Source organism: Vipera berus (assembly GCF_964194415.1).
Source record: "Vipera berus genome assembly, chromosome: 5".
In the NCBI taxonomy this organism is placed as follows: Eukaryota; Metazoa; Chordata; class Lepidosauria; order Squamata; family Viperidae; genus Vipera; species Vipera berus.
Window position 1 is genome coordinate 36378143 of NC_138207.1, and position 18364 is coordinate 36396506.

Consider the following 18364-nt stretch of genomic DNA (forward strand, 5'->3'; position numbering starts at 1 on the left):
AAATACCATTGATATTCTTTATTTCCCAAACATTTTTAAAAAGCACTATTGCAGATGAGTCATTGGAATAGTATTTGTTTGACTTTGTAAATATTGCTGTTTTCCTTGTCTCATAAATCCTATTCTCAGTCTTTTATCATTATTTACTATCTTATTTTTCATTGTATTATATTGGTTGCACATGATAAACACTTCTATTTAAACTGTGAATATTTTATAAGGTGAATACTTGTTAACATCTGAATCTGGAAAGGGTTTTAAAGAGTAAGCACAAGTTTCTGTATTGGGAGAACAAATTTGAAGTCTCGTTCTTTCTTTGTTTAGAGAAAATTAAAATAGACAATCCTCCAACAACACCATTTGTTCTACAAACATAAACAAATCAACATAAATTATCAGAAAAAATATCATAATTTAGAAAAAAAAGATCACTGTATATTTATCTTGACTGAAAAAGCAATGAGATTACATTGATCTAGCATGTTTTCAAACCAATGTTATCTGAACTGTTACTTGAACAATTTCAGTGTGTATTTCTGTATAGGTTTAAAGGTTTTGTAAAAAGGTGAGCACTCATTTACAATAACAACTGCTTTGTATTAGTTCACATTTTTTTCAGAGTTTTAAAAGTTTGAATAGTTTTTAAAGAAACTTAATCATAACAGAGGTGATGCTAACTGACTTAATTGTTGGGTTTATTATTGATTTAGAGACTCTTGTATATGGTCTGTTCATTTGTTTTCTGAGAATTTCTATTTGTGTTTCCCAAACCATGATGGTTTGAAGTAATGCCTGTGATTAATCACATTAACAACAGAAATTTAGCAGAACTGTAATAAAGTATTCAGACACCTCCCTTCAAAAAGTAGTAAAACTGAAATTAAGTGGCAGCTAAATAGTAATGAACTTATTAAAAGAAAAAAAAATATTCAGATGCCAACCGGGAAGCTATTTTTTTCTAAGATGTCATTAAACCACCCCTTTGTGCTTTTTAATTTGGATTAAGAAAATTAAAATTGTTGTTATGTCTCCTGCTGTTCACAGAGAGACAGAAAATATATGGCTTTCAACAAAGACAAAGAGCCCATGAAGTTAATAGCTAAACTTTAATTGATTTCGATGATCCTGGATTTCAAGAGCATTGCTTCCATTTTGTCTTTCTGCCTATTAACAGCTCTGCCAAGGACAGCAAAAAACAAATCAAAAGACTTTTCTCAGTGCTATTAGCATTGCTACTGTTAAACAACAAGTCAGCAAGAGGAGAATATACCACAGAGTAACTGGTAATGCCCAGAGAATGTTAATATTGGAAAGGTTTCATCTATTCTAGTTGGTTTACCTTTTCTCTCTTTTTATAGAAAGTGAGGTAGGGTGGTTTGAAAACCTTATCTGTCGTGAAAGACAAACTAGGATAGGCTTTCACTGTCTTCTGGGGCTAATGGGAGGGTTTCATTGGTGGCGGGAAGGTTTCACATGTAGATATTTTTGTTGAAGGAATAGCTCAAGGAGAGAGAGAGACTGAGAGAGAGGGGGGAGAAGGAGACGTAGGGAGAGGGAGAGGGAGATTGGAGTTAATGGTTAGTCCTTGTGGAACAGTAACAGTTGGTATTGGATGGCCATTGGGATGAGAATATTTTGATAAAATGGAGAGGATGCTATTCAATTATCTTTTTGCAACTGCCAACTGGATTCCATGGTTCTTCTAACCTGTATGGGAACTTTGGGAGGGGTGTTTTCCATGAAATTGTTATTGTCTTATTGGAGGACAGGAAGTTTCTAGAAAGAGCTGGTAAGAGGCTGTTGTGGTTCTAACATTCCATTCCTGAAGAGGGCATCTTTGGACCCAGTGTTGTTAGAAATTTTGTTGAGATAGTGGTGGTGGATCAACCTTGCAACACAGCTTTTGATACCATCAACCACTCTATCACTTGGACGACCTGCAAGGACTGGGGTAGTAGATGTTATTTCACAATGGTTTCACTTCTTTCTTAATGGGAAGTTCCAGTCTCTGTTGGTGGGGTAAAAGAAGTGAGCCTAGTGACCCCTGTCATAAAGGGTGCCACAGGAGTGAGTACTCTTTTTTTGGTTTCTGAATATCCATACAAAGTTACTAAGAAAGGTCACTCAATAGTTCAGCATGTGATATCATCAATATGTTAATATTGCCCATTGCTACTCCAGGCCATGAATAAGATGCTGTCTGGAGGCTGTCATGATCTGATTGGGAGATAACAAATTGAAGTTGAACCGTAGAAAGACAAAGCTGCTGTTCATATGTTGGCAGCCTCTGTTGCTGTCAGAGGTATTCCTTCATAGGCAGGCACTATCCATCAGGGAAAGGTTTGCAACTTGGGAGTGCTTCTGAATTCACGGCTACTCTTGCAACACAGGTACCCAAGCCTATCTTCAGCTGGTGCACCAATTGTAGAGTTACCTGGGAAGGAGAACTTTGTTATAGTTATTCCCACCAGGTTAAACTAGTGCCCTTTTCTTGGGCTATCCTTACAGAGTTTGGGGCTATCCTTAAGGAGCATACAGAAACTGCAGCTGATCTAAAATGCAGTGGTTAGCATCCTTTCAGGCTCCCAATGGGGAACTTTTTGACCAGTTTTGCAGACCCTACATTTGTTGCCAATTGGTTTCCGGCTCCAATTTAAGGTGATAAAAAGTTCTTTTCCCATCAACATTGGCCTGCCAACCTTCCCCAGGTTAACAACACAGGAAAGGCAACCAGATGAACTAATATTACTTTATTCTAAGGCTACATTAACATAATTTTTCAAGTCTGAAAGTAAACATTTCCCACTGTCACTTTTGACAGCCTGATCAATTAGGGTGGGTCTTTCCTAAGTTTCTTTCTCTGGCTGTTAAGCCACTGGGAGCTTTTATTTCTCTTGTCTAATCATTTTCTGGGCAGCATTTCTTTCCCTCATCCTTCAAGGTTATTCCCACATACCATTCCATGGCCTGACTATTTAGATCTATCAGGGAGAAACAGCTTAAATTCCATATTTTCAGATTTCATGGACTGACGCAAGAAAACATTGAAGAGGTCAGAGTGGCCCCCTCCTTTTGGTCTTTTAGAAATTTTCAAAATATAATTGCTTGGAAGAGCTTTCCCCTAATGTGAATGTTGCCGTCTTTATTTCTATTTAGGTTATTTATAATTTAGATTGTATGGTTTTTATTTTTATTCTGTTTGTAGTGGCTTTATTCCTGCCATGGATATTTTAATCTGTATCCGTTCAGAGAAAGCTGCCAAAAGTCTTTTTTTGAATTGCAGCAATATAAAAGTACATCCCATAAATAAATAAAAACTTTAGTCCTCTACTCAGTGTAGAAATCTAATACTTTAGCATCCCCAAGAGATGTCTATTTAGCCTCTATTTAAATATTTTCAGAAAGGTGAGTCCAGCAGTTCCTGAGATAACCTATTTCATTTGAATATTTATTGGTCGAACATTCTTTCTTATGTAGAATTAAAATCTGCTTCTTTGTAACTTAAGTCTATGGCTTCATGATAATGTAAACCTTTATCATTTTGATTGTTCTCATTTGGCCACACTATAATTAATTCACGTTCTTCCTAAAATGTTGTGCCCAAACTATTGTAGACACATTTCAAGAATACTGTGTCTCCTGGCACTCATTTTGTTGGACAGCCATTTGTCTGTAATGGTATAGGGTGTCCTGCTTGAATAAGTCCTTACCAACTGTTTTATTTTGTATTCTATATGTCCAGATTCTCTTTAATAAAATAGGAAAGTGTAAGCTAGGGGTATAACTATTAGTTGGATCCATAGTTGGCTGAATGGTCTTTAAAGATATTCATTCAGCTTCATCAAGGATACTGCTACAGGGCTTCTCCCAGGCTTCACATTATTCAATATTTTTATCAATAATTTGGATAACAGAGTTGAGAAGTTACTTATTAAATTGCAGATGACACTAAACTGACTGAAGATCTAATGCTATTATGTTAAAGGAGATCTAGATAACCTTGAGCAATGAGCTGAAATGAATAGAATTTAACAAGGAGAAATGTAATGGTAGGAAAAATGAAAGGGAAAAGTACAGGGAGGGAAAAACCTGACTGGGAAATAGTATGTGTGAAAGTTAAACCAGTCCTATGATTTATTCATTAAAAAGTTAAATATTATTTTACTTTCGTCAACTGGAACCCAGAGTCCAATCACAAGAATTAGTTCACTCCACTCTGCTGTTTATACCCCATTTGGAGCATGCAGCTCTTGAGTACACCAGTTTAAAAAAGGCAATAATAAATTGGAGCAAGATATTGAAGAAAGTCAAAATTGAGTTCAGAAGACGACTACCAAATATGAAGACTACCAAGATCTTTGAGAAACAGCTAAACAATCTGAGTATGTTTAGCTTTCAGAAGACTGACTGAGGAGAGATAATATAGCAATGTTCAAATATATTTGACCCAGAAGACAGAGTGGACTTAAACTCTATTGCCTCAGAGAGTAAAACCAAAACCATTGGATTAAGACTTATAAGAAAATAAGTTCAGGTTAGACATCAGGAGGAACTTCCTGACTGTATAAACTATCACCCATTGAAGTTAGATGTTATGCAATGAGTTGGTTTAAAAAAAAAAACTGGAAATCTCCAAACAAACTAGATAGGAACTTGTCAGAAATGCTTCAACCAAGCAGAAGATTGGACTACATCCCTTCCAACTCTATGGCTGTTCATTTCCAGTTTGTAGAAACTCAAATGGCAACAAATCCAGTTTCAGAGCTGCTGAGCTGAAGTGCTCCTCAAGTGTTACCAGAAAAGTATGTGTAAATAAACAAATACAGGCATGGCATTTACTGACTCACTATCTGAACTGTACCCTACCACTCTAGTTTGTTTCAGATCGCTGAAGTAATTCCCTTCCTTCCAAACTAATTGGTGGATAACAGATTATGTTTTTGCATTCCCCTTGGAAGAAGGTATAGTAAGAGATGAAAGGAAATGCCAGTTTAACAATGACCAAAGACAATCATTCTTGGACTGTGAGACGAAGAGAAATTTAGGGACACAAAGGTATGGGTTGGTTTCATCCAGGACATTGGCTTCACTCTATTCCGAAGTCATGGATCTCCCAGTACAATATTTGGACTCAAAATTTCTCCCCCAACAAGTGCTTTGTTATATTTCTCGTTAGGAAAAAAAAAATACTGGGTACAGCGGAATGAGCGCGTACTACAGAATTTAGAAACTATTTTTGCACTCCCCGCTGAACGCATAAATCAGAAGCGAGGAAAATAGGATTTGTTAACCATGCGTAAGACCCAATTAAGTTTATGTTTGTTTACGTTCAAAAATTCTGCTTTCTGGCTCGCCTCACACAAACCCCACCCCGCCTTGCCTGTCCGGGAGCAGCACCACCCCTCGAGGGGCAGAACTATGTTCAAGTTCGGGAAGGTGAAAAGACTCGGCGGAGGTTAGTGACGTTGACGCTGGCTGGTAAGGGAGGACAAGACGGTTCAAATCTTATCCTCCGCTTGGGAGGTGCAGGGTGAGGCTTCGGAAAGCGGGTTTGTGACCGTGCTTTCCCTGCGTTAAGTAAGCGGAGGCTAGGACCGGCCAAGAAGGGCTGTTCTTCAAAAGTGAAAATAAACCGTTCAGCATCAGGGACAAGCCTTTTCCTCTGAGCCTGAGGGCCCGCACGGGCTTGGATTTTCCACTTGACATTTTAAACTTAAAAGCTCTCTGCCTTTAGGTCAGAGGCAGCCTGGGAAAGTGGCAGGGTTTCAGTTTAGAGCAGACCAAAAAAAGAACATTTAAAATAAACAACTTTGCTGACTTCTGGGATGTCCTCGGGATTAAGAGGCAATCCGAAGAAGAAACGCTTTCATAAAGGGCATGGGGCTAACGGCTGTTAAAAGGCCCCGGCGCTTCAGTTGCCATAAGAAGCCACTGTGACTTTAAAAAATGGCTTTTCTCATCTGGATTAATGACTTTTACAAGGACTTCAGATAAATTTAGAGCCCAGTCGATTCAAGCGGATAAAACATTTGCTGTTTTTTTTAACTGGTTATTAATTATATATTTTGATATCTGTGCACACCAGACCTTACTGCAGATTGTTAGTACCAATCTTTAGTACAAAGTACAAAGCAAAGTGAAGCTTGTCATTTTTGAAATTATTTAATATCTCAATGATATCTGTGATGTTAACCAAGCTTCTATATTGTTTTATGCATGTTTACATTTATAAATCATTGAAATATTATCTGTTAAATTAATATCATCCCTTCTGTGCAGCATATGCTACCTTTAGGGTTTTCACTAAAATAAAAACAGGAAAGAATGAAATATAAAAGTTTTATACAAATTGTGTCTTAAAGATATCTGCTAGCTCCATGTTTAAACTAGTGAAATTTTTATAAGATCTTGAGCTCTAGAATGTATGTTTGTGCAGAATTAAAAGAGTTTGTAGGTGTAGGCTTTTAAAAAAAGAGTATTTCTGTGTGGAGGGTAAAAATGTAGGCTGAAAGTTAGCCATATCACTGCTTTGAAAGTGGGAACAAATATTTAAATGCATAAAAATGATCTGAATCCTTTTCTGCACCAAGCCTTTTTTAAAAGGAAATTGAAAATTATTTAGTATTTTAAAATACAATCTTTAGTTACTGAAAATGCTTTAGTTACTGAAAATGTTTCTCTTCCTATCCATTTAATTGCTGGTCATACCTGTCAGAATACCAACATATCTGTCAGTCCTCCATGCAAAACCTGGATTTTTGACTTGATTTAATCTGACATAGAAGTAGACACTCTGACATTTATTAAGAATATTAGGGCCATTCTATTAGTGATTCTCATCTATTCTGCCTGCTAAACTGGTTTACCATGAAGATAAAATGCATAAGGAATGTAAAATAATACTTTATCACTGAGAATTCTGACTTGGTGTTAAGGAAAATATTGCTTCTACAGTACTAAATATTGATAATATCAGAATTACTACCCTTCTTAGCTAAAAGCTACAGATCTGTTGATCATAAGTTTTCTTGCACTCCATGTAATATTGTTGTACAATGCTGAAAAATCACTATCATTTTAACCTGCAAAGTAAGTGATTATAATATGCATTATTTCTAAACTATCTGAATCCTTTTAACATTCCATGGGTTTTTATATCATTATATCATTAATTTTATACAATGGCACTCTTGGCTGGTTGTCACATTATGTTTGTTGTACCAGAGATATCCATTTTCAAATTTAACCTTTCTTTAGTTGGCCTCTCACCCAATTCCTATTCTATTTTTGCTGACACTCAGACAGATTTACAATAATCTTCTTTATATTGGGTGACTTTTGAGCCACTCTTTCTTTCTCAGGCCAACCTACTTTACTGTTGAGGGGAGAAGTAGAAGAGTACATGCTATATATTGAGCTTTTTAATGAATGAATGAATAATAATTAAGTAACAGGAAATAGATTATTTAAAAAATGGCAAAGCTGCAAGTTTAGTTGGTGTAACTCAGAAAATGTTAAAAATTGATGGGACAGTATGTTTTGTTTAACTCGTGTGGATTCTGCATCTGGCCTTGATGATTGGAATAATTCTATTTCTGTTCCCTTCTAAAGAGAAGGTAACATGTGAATGCAAGAACTAAACGGTGGGTTAGTTTGTTAATTGTGCTGGCATGGGAATCTTTGATGAAAGGATATAATAGATGGGGTTGAGCAAAATTTGGAAAGGTATGCAGACCAGATTTTATTCTTCCATAATCATTATTTAAGATTTTTTATCCCACATTTATTATTTTTATAAATAAATGAAAGCAGTGAACATATCTAATACTCCTTCCTTCTATTTGCCCCATGACAACAACCCCGTGAGGTGGGTTGACTGGAGAGTGATCAGCCCCAAATCACCTAGCTGTCCGTCATGTCTAAGGCAGGACTAGAACTCATAATCTCCTAATTTCTAGGTTGTGGCTTAACCACTGGCCCAAACTGGCTCATTTCTCATTGATATATACTGTACAGGAGCCCATATTTGCCTTAAAACGTACTATAGTGCTGTTGATTTGCAAAGATATTTCCCATATTTGGCAGAATCTTTACAACATACAGTTAGACCCCAAAACAAATACTAAATGTTTTTCAACATACTTAATAACGCATAGCTGCAAAATAACACATAGCTGCAAAAATGACTTATTTTTATACCTTTGTCTAATCAAGACATTATTTCTTATTATTATTATTATTATTATTATTATTATTATTATTATTATTATTTATAAATTTTTATTGAATAAACATTTAAAAACAGGTTGAACACAGTGTGACTTTTCTGGATGTTATTTTGCCATACATACTATACTATATACCGTATACCATATATCTCCCAAGTCTTTGATCTTTTATACCATTTACATATTGCATTTTATATTATTTATATATTTACATACATATTTACGTCTGTTTACAACATAACTTCCATTTCCATTCTTATTTCATATTCTTTCTGATCTCTAACGCTCATTTTGGGGTTGAAAATCTACACTTTCTCTCTTCTAGACAAGCTTTCTTTGTTCTGACTTTTTCTCCTCGAGTCTAACCAATAATACATCTTATCCCAAACTTTGTAATACTCTTTCATCCTTGTCGTTAATTTCTAAGGTTAGTCTATCCATCTCTGCACATATCAAATTTTTTTTAATTAATTCACTCTCCACCAGAGAATTTCTGTTTTTCTAGTTCTGGGCATACACCAACCTTGCTGCTGTTATGATATGCAACACTAGATATGTCTCTCCTTTGTTAAACCTCCCATCTATCATTCCCAGTAAAAACAATTCTGGTCTGAGATCTATCTTCAGTCCCATCATTTCCTCCAACCAAGTCTTTATTAACCGCCAAAATTCTTTTGCTTTGGAACAAGTCCACCACTATGATAATAAGTCCCTAACACTTTCTTGTACTTCCAACATTGTGGTGATATATCTTTTCTCATCTTTGCCTTTCTTGTTGGGGAGAAGTGCCACCTGTAAAACATTTTGTACAGATTCTCTTTATATGAGGTAGCCAAGGTTAACTTTCTATTTCTTTCCCATAAAGTTTGCCATTTGTCTAAATCAATATTATATCCGAAATTTTGGGCCCATGTTATCATCACTTCTTTTACCTGCTCCTCTTCCATTTTATATTACAATAAATATTTATATGTTCTTTTGATTGCTTTCTCCTCCATTCCTAATAATATTTTATCTAGTGTTGTCAGATCCCTCCGTATACCCCATTCCTTTTTGTCTTTCTTATAATGTGACTGGATTTGCAAGTACACCCACCATTCCAATTGTACCCCATTTTCTTTTAGCTCTTGTCTAGATTTAAGTTCCCCTTGTTCATTTAAAATATCTTTGTATGTAACTTCTTTTCCCAAGTTCATGAAATTTGGATGCACTAGCGCTTCCAGTGTTGAAAGCCATACTGGTATTTCTATATAGTTCTGTTGTTTAACTTTAATCCACACATTAAGTAATGCTGCTCTGATATGGTGTCTCTGGAAGTATTGATGAATGTTATATCTCTCATCCCACAAAAATGCGTGCCATCCAGATTGTAAATCATGACCCTCTAAAATTGATAGCCTTCTGTCTTTTAAATTTACCCAATCCCGCACCCAGGTGAGTATTGCAGCTTGGTAGTACAGCTCCCAATCAGGTAGTCCGAATCCCCCTCTCTTTGGCTTCTTGTAGTAGTTTTAATTTAATTCTAGATTTCTTCCCCTGCCAAATAAATTTCAATATTATTTTATTCAAATTTACAAAATATTTTTTCTCTAATTTTATGGGGACATTCTGAAATAAGAGTAAATTAGGTAAAATGTTCATCTTTACTGCTGCAATTCTCCCCATGAGAATTGCAAATTTTTCCAGCTTTCTAAATCTTTATTTATCTGATTGTTGAAATTAATATAGTTATCTTCTTTAATTGTAATACATCTTGCTGTTAGCTGTACTCCCAAGTATTTAACTTTCTTCACTATTTGGATATTTACTTTCTCCACTAGGTCATTTTTCTGTGTACTAGTCATGTTTTTTAACTATCATTTTCGTTTTGTCTTTGTTGATTTTCAGTCCAGCTACTTCTCCATATTCTTCTAATATTTCCACAAGTCTTGTATCCAAATGTAGCGGTTCCTCTTAAGATAAATACAAGGTCATCCGTGAATGCTTGCAGTTTGTAGGTTTTTTTCTTAATTAAGCCTCTAATATGACTTTCCTTTTGAATCATTCTAGTCAGTACTTCGAGAGTTAGTATAAACATTAGCGGTGAGAGCGGACACCCTTGATTTGTACCTTTCCTAATTTGGAAGCTTTGTGTCGCTTCTCCATTGATTATAACTCTCACCTCTTGTTTATCGTATATAGCTCTGAATATATTTATAAAATTTCCGCCAAAGTCCATATAGGCTAACTGCCTCAACGTGAAGTTCCAGTTTACGTTGTCAAAGGCTTTTTGTACATCCAAGAACATCAGAGCTACTTGTTTTTTACTGTGAATCTCGTAGTATTCCAAAATATTCAAAATCGTCCTCATATTGTTTTGAATTTGCCTTCGTGATACGAAACCATTTTGATCTACATGTATAAATTCGTTTAGGTATCTTTTTAGCCTTCCCGCAATTATTGCCATAAATATTTTGTAATCCGAATTTAAAAGCGATATTGGCCTATAATTATTGATTTTTGTTAAGTCTGAATTTTCTTTTGGGATCAGCACAATGTTTGCTTCTATCCGGGATGCTGCCATTTTTGCTTCTTTTACGACTGCATTGAATGTCTCCAGTAATATTTTGCCAAATGAATCTTGAAATTCTTTGTATATTTCTACTGGCAATCCGTCTGGGCCTGGTGCTTTTTTGTTCTTCTGTTTTTTCAATGCCTCAGTTAATTCAATCATTGTTATCTCCGCATTTAACATACACTTTGTTTGATCCAAAAATTTTGGTAAATCAGCTTTTTTAAAACATTGAAGTATTTTTTCATCCGTAGCCCACTTATTCTCATCATATAGTTTTGTATAGTAATTTTGAATTATCTTTTTCTTCTCTTCACTTTGATGTTGTATATTTCCCTCTTCGTCCTGTAATTTATTAATCCAGCTTCTTTCTCTCTGCTTCTTTAGCTTATACAATAACCATCTCCGTGGCTTGTTCGCATTCTCAAAGAAATTCTGGCCACTCCTTTTAATTTGTTGTGCTAGTTCTTTGATAAGAGTGGTCAGCTTATGTTTAATCACATCCATTTGTTGTTTCAGGCTTTCATTTTGGGGCTTGTGTTGTAGTTCTATTTCTAATCTTTGGAATTCCTCTTCTAGGTGTTTTCCCTTTTGTTTCTTTTTATTTTCTCTTACCATGTAAGCTATAGCCATTCCTCTCACATACGCCTTCGTTGTATCCCATAAATTTTGTATATTCGTATCCTCTTATTTTCCTGGAAGAACAACTTTAGCTGTTCCTCCAGCTTTATTTTAAATTCTTTGTGTTTAATAATCGCTATTTTTAGTGTCCATCTGCCTATTTTTTTCCCCTCTCCACCTTATTCTCACTGGGTTGTGGTCCTCCCAAGGTTCATTTCTATTTCCATTTCCCCCATTAGTTCTGTCAATACCCAAACCATATCGCCTCTCCTGTTCAACATCTACATGAAACCGCTGGGGGAGATCATTCGTAGCTTTGGAGTAGGGTACCATCAGTATGCTGATGACACCCAGCTTTTCATCTCAACTCCAAACAGCATCAGTGATGCCCTCGACGTGATGTCCCGCTGCCTGAAAGCGGTCCGGGAATGGATGGGGAGGAACAGGCTTCAACTGAACCCGGACAAGACTGAATGGCTGTACGTACCGGCAAGCCAGGATACTCAGAGCATCCCACCCCTTAACATCGGGGATGAGTTACTACCCCCTGTTGATAGGGCCCGCAACCTGGGTGTCCTCTTAGACTCACAGCTTTCCCTGGAAGACCACATAGGAGCTGTGACCAAGGGGGCCTTCTCCCGGGTTCGACTGGTGCGCCAACTACGGCCTTATCTGGACCTGGATGCCTTACGTACAGTCACCCATGCCCTTGTGACCTCTCGCCTAGACTACTGTAACGCTCTCTACATGGGGCTGCCCTTGAGATCCACTCGGAAGCTTCAACTGGTGCAAAGTGCAGCGGCACGGACACTTTTGGGAGCCTCCCGATACTCCCATATCACACCTCTCCTCCGTGCGCTGCACTGGCTTCCGGTTGCCTTCCGAGTGAAGTTCAAGGTGCTAACAATGATATACAAAGCCCTACATGGCATGGGTCCGGACTACCTACGGGAGCACCTTCTGCCAATGTCAACACCCCACCGCCCTGTGCGCTCCCACAGAGAGGGCCTCCTCAGGGTGCCACCGCTCAAGGAATGTCGGCTGGTGGCCCCCAGGGGGAGGGCATTCTCAGTGGGTGCGCCAGCCCTCTGGAACTGCTTACCAACTGAAATCCGGATGGCCCCCGACCTCCGCACCTTCCGGCGCGACTTAAAGACTTACCTGTTCCAGCAGTCCGGCCTGGCCTGATAGCTCTAATTGGGGTCCCAGTTTGTTTTGATTATTGTTTTTCAGTACTGTTTCATTATGTTTGCCTACCTTACTCTGTACACCGCCCCGAGTCCCTCGGGAGAAGGGCGGTTTATAAAAACAAATAAATAAAATAAAATAAATATCTATCCTGGACCACGTCTTATATCTACTCGAATAGTACGTGTATTGGCTTCCCCCTTGGTTCCTTTCTCTCCAAATATCTCGCATCCCTATTTCTTCCACCAACTTAAAAAAACTTTTGGAAATATTCTTCTAGGTCCCTTTCTTTTTTCCTTGCTTTTATAGTCTACCTTCCTGTCTATTGCATTAAAATCGCCCATAATACAGATGTTCTCACAATCTATTGCCCATAGTATATTATATAGTTTCCTATAGAACTGTTCTTGCCCCTCATTTGGGGCGTAGATTCCTACTAATATTATTTGTTTTTGGTTAATTGTCATCTCCACTAGCAAAATCCTACTTTCTGTATCTTTATAAATTTGCTTGGCTAAGATTGACTCTCTGATATATATCACTATTCCTCTTTTTTTGTGCTGTGATAAAGATGCAAACATCTTGCCCAGTTTAGGGCATTCCAACACCTGTCTATGCTGTTCCTTAATTTGAGTCTCTTGGATAACTATAACATCTAAATTTCTTCTGATCAATTTATTAAAGGTTTTTTTCCTTTTTTGAGGAGAGTTTAAGCCATTAATATTCAAAGATAGGATTTGGAGTTCTCCCATCATGTTTCTACTTATATCTAGTTTTTATACCCCTCGTTATTCTAGTCTCCCTTGGCTCCTGTCTCAACTCTTGTTGTTTCCTTTCATAGTTTACTATTTCCTCGCTCTTCTCACTTCTTGTTTTTCCCTGTTGTCCCTCCTCTTCTGCTCTAGTCAACCTTGACTCCCTCACTTCTTTGACATCTTTCTCTAGATCTTCTTCACTGCTAAAATTTTACTTATAAAACTCCTCCGCCTTATCTGGAGTATCTATTCTAATCTTCTTGTCCTGCCACAAAATCAGTATTTCCCTCTGGAATCAACCATCGAAGGTTAACATTATATCTAGTCAATTTCGTTGTCAAGAAGTGATTGGGTCTTTGTAGATCTCTAACTCTTTTCGGCACCTGCTTTAGAACAATCAGCTGTTTCCCCCTATATTCTAATGGCTCATCTCTTGCTCTGTGGAGAATCTCATCCCTAATCGACTTTTTTACGAACCTAACATGAATCTCTTTAGGCAGGTTATGTCGTCTTGCGTAGTTTGTGTGGATCCTATAGACCTCATCTATTTCACTCAGCATTTCTTCTTTCCCTATTCCCAGAGCTTTTGCTAGTAAGTCCATTATCATTTCCAATAAATCCTCTCCCCTTTCCTCTCTTATGTTCTGAAACCGTAGGTATCGGTCAGCTTTTTCAGATTCTAGGGCGATGACTGCTGCTTCTAGTTTTTTGTTCGCTCTGGTTAGCTTCTCATTTATTTATTCGACTCTTTTTTTTCCTTTTCCATCCTTTCCTCCATCTTTTGTAATTTCTGTTCATTCTTTGCCATCTGCTGTTGGAACAATTCCAGTCTTCCATCCATTGTTTGCATCCGTTCTTTAAGATCGCTTGTGTCATTCCTCACCTCTCCAATCTCTTTCCTCAACTCCTCATGATTTCTAGTCATGGCTTCCTGCATCACTTGTAACATAACCTGTAGGTCTTTAAATGAATTAGACCTTTCTCTTTGCAAAAGCTCATCAATTGATTTTTGGCTTGATGGACTTGAGGTAGCTGAGGCAATCTGCGCCCCCTTTTTCGCTGTCCCTACCTTGGATAGGTTTGGAATACTCGTCATTTTGAATAATTCTTTAAACCAGCGCACCCCACCCTTTATTCCTTTACTGTATCTCTCCACACTTCAATCAATAGGATATCTTACTTAGCTTAATTATACTTAAAATAACAATAGTAATAACAATACAAATAGCCCATACAACTTAAATTTATTAAGTTGAAACAACTGGCCTATGTCTAAAATATAAACTGTTTCCAGTATTTAGTCTACCTTTTCTAGTAGTATATTCCCGAACTGAGTCCTGCTTGTTTTATTTCATAGTTCTATCTTACTATAATAAGGTATTCGGATCTTCCTTGCTTAGTCCCAGAATAGGATAACATTTCATTTACAGTGGTGAAAAATAGATTGATGTAGCCTATCTTTATGGGTCTGTATTACTGGGCTTGAGATTTTCTGAACCAGTTATCCTTGTCCTATAATTTTCTAATTACTATATCCCATATTATTTATTCTAGATGTCTGTTTCTAGAATATTGCAAAGTAGAGAAGAATTACAGTCAGAATTTGGAAGATAAAAACTGTGAGTAAAGAAAAGGTTAAACCTTCCCAGCTCCTTTTTATTTAAAATTCACATTAACTCTGTCTAACACACACTCATATAAATCATTACACGGGCTATACTGCATTGATGTGTAAAGTGTTGTTTGCCACTGAATAGTATTATAAAACAAAATTTAGATTTTGTCTCTCCTGCTGCTATAGACACCTTACATTAATATGTTGCATTCAATAATTTCTTTTCTCTGCAGGTGTTGGATTACTGATGGAATTCATTGTTCAGCCCTAGCTAATTTATGCTCACCATGAAGTAGAAATTATAAATAATTATAAAAGGAAAAGAAGTAGTTGCAGTTAGGGCAAATAACATCAAACGATTTTAGTATGAAATATGTTGCAAATAGTTGTTTATAAATTTGGGGGTTTTGTCCAGAGATTTTGAAAATCTAAGAGATCATCTTTAAATTGTTATATATTTTTGAATGTAATTATTTGATTTTTCTGAGTATTGATCTCTTATGCCTAACTACTAAAAATTAAGATTCATTGAGTATATCTAGATGTGTCCATCCTTGCTATTAATTATATGTTTGTGTCCTAGGTAGGTTCTATGGCAAACTAAGAAATAATAAACTTTTTATCTAAGAATGTAGTGCCATGTTCACAAGGATATTTCTCATTAAATCTCACCCATATGCGAGCTGTGATTGCATAATTATCTCTCTCTTTTTTTCTTTAAAATTAGCCAAACTTTGCTATGGTCTGTATTACTGGGCTTGAGATAGAAAGATCTAAATTATTTTCCCTTCTGTTTTTCCAGGACTAACCTGGAGGGAGAAATAGTTACTAAATGGGTTCAGAAATCCTAATAGAAAGACAGGTTGTCAGTAGATTCAATCTGACTTACTGTATGTACATTTTATAGGGGAAACCTTAAAGGAAAGTATCTGCCAAAAAGCTTTTAAAGTGTCCATCTATATAGTGTATATAAATTATGAAATACTATGCCTATGTCAAAATTATTTAACATGATAAAGTGGTAAATATCACTTTAGTTATTTCTTAATATTTTCTAAGGGTACCTAGGAGCTTAATTTGCTTGATTAAGCCTCTGAGGTAATGTAATAATGTATACCAAATCAGTACTGCAACTGGTGTGTTTTTAAAATTAAAGTTAAATGTTTAATTACATTCTCATTGGTATTTAGTTTGTTAACAATTGACATAAACACAAAAACAGTTGAATGTCAAAGACATTCATGGGACTATTATTATTTTCAGAGTAATAGTGAAAAGTACATGTAAAAATAATGAGAGCAAGTGTTTGGAATAGGATTCTTAAAAGAATATGCAAAGCGAACCCCAGTGTGTTCATTGTGGGAGAAATAGCTGGTGGAAAATAACTCTTTTCATTGTGACTTGCATTTTCTCCCTAGCCAGATAAGATGCCATGCTAAAATAAAAAAGCTTGCTATCTCTACTAGTCTACTCTTGCAACATAGTTTTGAAATCTTTGGTGAAGATGGGAGAATCTAAAAGCAAGATGCAACTGAGCTTACATCAGGCATGTCCCAACTTGGGCTTTTAGGAAAGAAAGACCCTCGGCTCCATTTGTAGCGAAAGGTATACTTTTACTAAAGCAAAGTGGTTACAGCATAAGCAAAGCCCGATCTGAATATTCCTGGAACACCCAGTGATTTTCCCTTCTCCCAGGCCCTCCCCCTTTGATCATTTCGTTAATGCCCCAATAGTATTCAAACTAGGTGTTTTGGTAAGAGTTCTAAAATTTGGCGCCTCTTTAGAGGCTGTTTGCATTCCATTCTCACAACTAAGTCCTTGGATCTTTCAACCATTGTCTCTTATCTCGGGTTGGCACCTCTGGTTCCTTATATATGCCCATTTGCCCAAGTCCCACGATAGAAATGATAAAAAACACAATTTGCAATTTAACACAGAAAACTTACAAACTTTTAATGTCCACTCCTAACTTTACCCTACTTTCTCCTCCCTCCTTTTATGGCAGAATGCCATCATAGCAAAGCAGGACTGAAGTAGTGTGATGGTAGATCTGGCAGTTTTGATCAAATATATATAAAAAAAATTTTGCTATTTTCCCACCCCCCCCAAGTTAAGATTAAAGTAATTTTACAATTAAATATAGAGATGAAATTCTTGAGTTTGGAGTATTTGTTTTAAATATATTTTTGGAGTGTTAAGTTTGAACTAACATTGTCAGATACAATGCTAAACTGGAATTGTAAACTGTTCTACAGATAATTCCTTTCTCAATTAACCTCTTGGACCTTTAATATTAAAGATAGAAAAATAGAGTGTAAGTTGATTGTTATGAGTTATGCCCATAAATGACCTATTACCATTTACTGATTAAAACCACTGCTTTTTATTAAAAATATAAAATGGCCATTGGTCTGCCTGCAACTGAAAAATAATTATCAGAGCTTTAAAATCAAATTTTAGCAGCATATACGCCCATTTGCCCAACTCCCATGATAGAGATGATAAAAAACACAATCTGCAGTTTAACAGAGAAAACTTTTAAAAACTTTTAATGTCTACTCTGAAAAGATTTTGATTTAACCATCCATATCATTTTGATCTATTAATGTTAATACCCAGCTAAGTCTACATATCTGATTTTGAAAAAATGAATTTTTAAATTTTGTAACAAATTTGGGTAAAAGAACTTGGACATAAACACATGTCTGAATTCATAAACACATGTTTAAAATATAGCTGAATTATAATTTCTATATTGATCAAACTATGTATTTGTAAGAGGTTTTTAAAAAGGGACACAAAGTTTGCAGATTGTTTTTCTCTAAATTATAGTGCTTACTATTGTGAGGTTTTAGATATGTAATTTATGCATATTCCCAGTAGGTAAAATGACATTGGTGTAACAAATTATACACATGCAATTCTACACAGAAAATTCCAAATGGAGCCTTTTTAGAGTGTCTTAATCACAGAACATCAGTACTTTCACTTCAGGGATGACTAGTATCCTGACTCAGGAGGGTGGGGGTGGGAAGAAGAAAAAATAATTCCTTTCTAGATTCCAGAATTTTTGTTGGCTATTCTTAGTGATGTTCTCTAAAAGCAGCCCTACTTTCTTCCAGCTAATCTTTCAGCAAACCTCACCCATGGTTTGCTTATTCCTGTTGGTTCTTTAGCTATAGATTCCATCACCTATGCACAGGCCATACTGTGCAAAAGCAGATCCAGCAATGTCCAACAACCTCCTCCTTCACAGCTTAACAACTCTGTTCTTTAATATGTTTTCAGCTATGGCAGATATGCCTGCATTCAAGTGTTTCCATTAGGCCTGACATTTCATGATGTTTACATGACTAAGTCTGGTTTTGCCACACAGGGAAATTATCTTGCTACAGAAATACTTTTC

General features: G+C 36.3%; 1 protein-coding gene across 2 annotated transcripts in view; it reads left to right on the forward strand.

The window, feature by feature from the left end:
* The first annotated feature begins 5439 nt into the window (after nt 1-5439).
* The window catches only part of NMNAT3 (nicotinamide nucleotide adenylyltransferase 3), a 42971-nt gene continuing 30046 nt past the window's right edge, over nt 5440-18364 (forward strand). The window contains exons 1-2 of one of the 2 annotated variants that reach the window (XM_081328926.1): nt 5440-5478; nt 14898-14962. The gene's annotated coding sequence lies outside the window, so the exon portion shown is untranslated. Of the gene's footprint in view, nt 5531-14897; nt 14963-18364 lie in introns of both variants that reach the window. The other variant, XM_081328927.1, reaches the window with a different exon arrangement.